Here is a 5,240-nt window from a genome sequence, read left to right on the forward strand (position 1 = left end):
CTGTTAGTTCACCCACCTGCCTAAGTTTCTGGGGCAGAATGAACATAATTACATTTTTGCTTGATGATCAGACATCTCACAGTGCCTTGGGGCACTATTCTGCCTAGTGGTTTAAATTAAAATTTCACTGCAGTTGTGGACTTTTGTAAGAAATTGGGCTCCAATTGTTCCAAGTTGAAGAAGAAATTAATTTAATATACTTTTGTTGAGAGATGCACAATAGCTTGCCTTCCCAGTGCCTAGAAGAGTGTCAGGAACATTTCCTCGAAAATTTTCTCTCTAGTGTTGATGGAGACTATGAGTACCTAATAGGGATATTTTGCAAATTTTCCCCCAATAATAATTGTGTAAGAGGGTGCAGCCTGGGGACCCCCAAAAGAAGAATTTGTAATGGGGTCCAGAACTCAGGGTGTCCAGGAAATATTAAAAATATGGGATGTCCTTATCCCCACCAGTCTGAACTGGGGGATGGGACACATGGAGCAGGGTCATTGAGAGCTGTTTTGCGTAACAGTTTTGCTGATAGCCTCTAGAACTGTCAGTTAACATATCTCTAACCTTTAACTGGGTTCATGGATATGTTAAACAGCCGTGGCCATGCTTTGAGCAGGGGGATGGGAGTGACTTCCACCCAGGACGTCACTGGGAGACAACTCCCCCTGGTGACAGAGCCTGTGTAAGAGCTTGGAGATGATTGGCTCATGTCGCAGGGCCACATCTGCCCAGATTTACTATGGCAGCCCAGAAAAGCCAGAAAAATACAGGAATGCTGGCAAGTGTAGCCAATTGTGGGAAGAGTCAGAAATGGGGCTGCAGAGGAAGATTGGCGCTGGGATTTAAACCCAGGTGTGGAAGCCATGACAAGAATCACATGCGGCTTTGGCAGGGGAGAACTATGCGGCTTAGGAACCCAGAGCCAGAGGTAGCAGTGATGCAGAGCCCTTTCTTAGCAGTTTGGAAGAATGAAGAGAGACGCTGCGGGAAGGAGAGGGGTGAAAGGACTCTTGCTGGTGGGCCAGGAGAAGGTGCCACATGGATTTGGATTAAGAACTAGAGATCGTGGTGGTGACACAGCTGATGACGCTGGGAACCAAGGGGGCCTGCCAGATGAGCATGGATTACTGGGGAGAATCAGGGGCTGCCTGAGCCATAGACATCCATTTCTTTTCCTGAGATATGGTACCCCAGACCGGGCAAAGGGGGGAAAGGAAGGACTGTGTGTGTTTGTGGGTGTTTTAAGGGACTTTAGGATTTTAATGAAGACACTAAGTCATTACTCTTAAGTCTGTATAACTTTTGAATAAATAATTCCTTTCCTTTTCACCAATGTCTGACATGAAGAGCTATAATTCCCTGGTTGTGGGCAAGGCAAACCTAGTACAGGGGGACCCCAGAAGAGGGGGTCCATTTTGTAACATTGTGCGACCCCCTTCTCTCGTGGCCAATGAGGGAAAATCATGGGAAACCACAGGTGCAGTGGCTTTAAAGTAATACAACTACTTGTACATGTACAATAAAAACCCGCCAAAACTAGCCAGGAGGGATCTGCCCTATAAGAATACAATCCCTCCAGTCCATGAGGTCAAGCTCTGCTTTGAGTTGGCCTGCTCCCATGTTCTCTGCTATAAACTCTGTGTATTCAGTTCAATTTGTTGTCCCAACCACCAAGAACCTGGTTACCTGTGCCCCTCTGTGACAATTGTACTGGCTCTTTATTGATTGATCGATGATTGTTCCAGGTTTTGTGCTAAGCCCTTTGCGTGCTTATAATTTCACCCCCCCATTTTCACACAGTGGGTGGACTTTATTCTACACAGGAAAGGGAGGGAGCCTCTGAGAGGCTGAGTAACTAGGCAGAGGTTCTAAAACTTGGAAGGGGCAAATCACAATGAATATTACTTGGGTTTTATGGATGGCAGTCTCCACCTGCTCTTGGGGCGAGATATGCAAGAACACGCTAAAATATAAGGATGTGGAATCTCCAGAAAATGGGGATTCCCCCCGCACACACCCCCAAGGGCCCTAGACTCCCCATCTATTAGGAAGTCAGTAGAGCGAAGAAGTTTAGAGAAGCGAGCTTTTCATGACCTGTGGGGAGGGACCAGGCAGTTTCTCTTGTTTTGTTTGTTTTATTTGTCATCTCCAACTTTTGGTGAACTGATAACTTTGTAAAATAACATAGATATAAATTGCTAGAAGAATAAAGTAAAAATAACAATGAGGTACAAGCTCTGTTATTATTATTAGTTTTAGACTTAGCAGACATAAAATAACCATCAAATAGTTATAAGGTTTCTAGCAGCTCACTCCCAGTTTTTGTTCTTGCTCTGTGGCCAGGTAACAAGCCGGAGGTGGACAGACAGAGGTGCTCAGGTTGCCCTTGGCTGGGCTACCAGACTGACCTTGGCATTTGCAACTGTGAGCTGTGAACTGGCAGTGTGTGCCTCACCTGGGAGCTGGGCTTGTTGGAAATGCGGCATCTGAGGAAATCCTGGGTCCTACTTACTACCTCTGAATTGGAACCTGGACTTTCACCAGATCACCAGGGGATTCTTGTGTGTTAATGCTTAGGAAGCACTGATTTAGAACATAGGTTCTGAAGTCTAACCACCTCTATTAATCAAGCACCGTCTCATGTATCTGTGCCACGTTGGGAACATCTGTGTGCTTCGGGGTCCTCATCCTAACAGTAGCCCCCTCTCCAGGATATGGTGAGCACATGAAGGTAATAAGATACCTGGTGGGTAAGGCTGGATGAAAGCAGTCAATAGGGCCTGGCCTCAGTGGAGCTTAGCATAGCAAGGTAAAGGCTCCGTAGGTATTCTTGTTATTGTTAATGATTAAAAAAAAAAAAATCCCCTAGTCCACCCTTGTCTTTGAAGCCTAGGCATCCTGGCCAGTGATGTTTACTTTGTTGGTTAAGTTATGTTAGTTGTACGCAAGGTTTCCCTTCTTCTACCTAATCTCAGTTATTTACTGTAGTTTTCGGACTATAAAACATACCCTCCCCATTTGGGAGGAATAATGGTTGTTAATGCTGCTGTTGAGTTCTGTTTACATTTACATTGGTGAAATATTGTGTTATTTATGTTATTAAATATTTTACCACATTTTTTGCTCCAAACATTTTTTCCTATTTCCCTTCCCTAAAAACTAGGTTTGTCTTATGGTCTAAAAAATACGGTAAATGGCCACTGAAACCACTTAAAACCCACTTGGACTGGTTCCTCACCCCACTCAGGATTATCTGTGTGTGCTAACCATTCTGAACTTGGTGAGTGTAGAAGAGGCCCTGAAACTGAAGTTCTGGTTTCCCAGGCTGTCCAGGACAGATCTCACGGGGACTTGGTGGCTCCTTCTGGCTGATGGAGCCACAGTGATTCAACTGGGAGAGAGGACACCCGGGATACAGGCCCTGGACAGTGAGGTTTCTGTGGCAGCCACTGCCCTGACAACTGTCCCTCTTTTCTTCTATGATCTCCACAGATGAAAGCCTTGAGTCCTTCAGTGAAACTGACAGTTCCGTGAGTTTGAATCCTGGCAAAGGCTGCCAACAAAAATAAACAGTCAGCCAAGTAGAGTTTGCCGGAGACTTATGTGGAAATCCACCCATAGATGCAGGACTGCTGGATTTATAACAACGGCTGAATAATTTGTTCTTGTGTGCTAAGATAAGGGTAAACAAATTTCATGCTGTGACGTAAGGCTCTAACAGCACAAGTCAGAAAAGATTCCCTGATCCTTCGCCAAACCGTGTGCTTGCCAACTGATCCACAGAGACTTCTTTCTCGGTGACTTCATCTAGAGGTCAGCTAGAGGGGGAAGGACATGCCTGGGTGCAGAGGAGGGGACTCTTGTGTTCCTGTGCGCCTGGAAGCTTGGAAATAAAAGTGGCCACGGCACTGGCCATGGTATTTGGAAAATTCTGGAGAGAAGTGTGGGTAGTGTTAAGTAACAACCACCCCTGAACATGACTGAGGAAATTGTGCCAGGAAATGTATGTTTCCATTTCAGCCCACAGCTGGCTTTGGTCCAGCAGTCTCACCCACCTTGGACCTGGCTCTGATTGACCTTTCTATCGTCTACACCAGGTAGACCGGTGTTCTCTGTTCCCAGAGTTTCTGCCTGGAAGGGAGCCCTTAGGGAGCAGTGGCAGTTGGGGGAATTGTCTGTCTCTGTCACAACTTCCTACACTGGAGGACAAAGGCACTGTTTGATGGCCTGTGTATCCCTAATGCATAAGCTGCTCTCCATGTGCTAATTACACAGAAATGTGAAAGAAAGCCAGAGCCCTCAGGATGAATCTCTTTAAGAAACACAGGCATGCAACTTAATTTTGAAAATTATTATTTGGACAATATACATGATTTCATGTTCTGCATATATTTTTGCAATTCTAATTGTTCTATATGTAACTATTATTGCCTCACTTCTCAGGTATTAAAACCAAGGCTCCAGAACCAAAAGAACAACAGCTCTTGTGTAGAGAAGCCAAGGTTCAAGCCTACGACTGCGTTAGACTACGCAGTTCCACTCTGCCTGAGCTCATGCTGGAGAACAGATTCCAGGCTACCCAGTGCCTGTGTTCCTCTGGGGCTTCCTGAGCCTAAGACTGGGCCCCCTTCCCCTCATCTNCACTTCTCAGGTATTAAAACCAAGGCTCCAGAACCAAAAGCACAACAGCTCTCATGTAGAGAAGCCAAGGTTCAAGCCTATGACTGTGTTAAACTACGCAGCTCCACTCTGCCTGAGCTCCTGCTGGAGAACAGATTCCAGGCTACCCAGTGCCTGTGTTCCTCTGGGGCTTCCTGAGCCTAAGACTGGGCCCCCTTCCCCTCATCTGTGCAACAGGGGGTGAGGGACTGAGATCCCACAGGGTGCTTGTCGGTGGGCATCGGGAGTGCAGGAAGAGGTGTGTATCTGGGAAACTGAGCTTTTAAGCCTTGAGTAGTGTCAAGTGTGAGTCTCCCAAAAAACTGAGGGCAGCCTTGGGCATGAGAAAAGTGAACAGGGAGCCGGTCTTGTAGCACCAGGCCTTCCAGAGGCAGTTCATCCCAGGGCCTGCAGGTCTAGTCTAGGACTGGGTAACCAGGTTGGTGTGATAAAGAACATCGATCCCTAAAGATGTTCATGGTCACATTTGTGTGCAGAGCAAGGCAGACATACATGCACATGTGTGCACATGTGGATACAGTCATCAAGAGTGTGTGTGTGGCCAGAGACACGAGAGAAGCAGGATA

At 46.4% G+C, this 5,240-nt stretch overlaps 1 long non-coding RNA gene across 2 annotated transcripts; it reads left to right on the plus strand.

Annotated features, from left to right (window-relative positions):
• The first annotated feature begins 2,298 nt into the window (after positions 1-2,298).
• Positions 2,299-4,964, plus strand: LOC118988675 (uncharacterized). Of its 2 annotated transcripts, none has more exons than XR_005066829.1 (3): positions 2,299-2,803; positions 3,158-4,437; positions 4,646-4,964. It is a non-coding gene; the product is annotated as an uncharacterized LOC118988675 (long non-coding RNA). The 2 variants fall into 2 exon arrangements; XR_005066830.1 differs by having other exon boundaries at positions 2,299-2,725.
• The last annotated feature ends 276 nt before the right edge of the window (positions 4,965-5,240 follow it).

This window comes from Sturnira hondurensis, unplaced genomic scaffold, assembly GCF_014824575.4.
Source record: "Sturnira hondurensis isolate 20B ecotype Veracruz unplaced genomic scaffold, ASM1482457v3 Scaffold0006413, whole genome shotgun sequence".
Taxonomy (NCBI): domain Eukaryota; kingdom Metazoa; phylum Chordata; class Mammalia; order Chiroptera; family Phyllostomidae; genus Sturnira; species Sturnira hondurensis.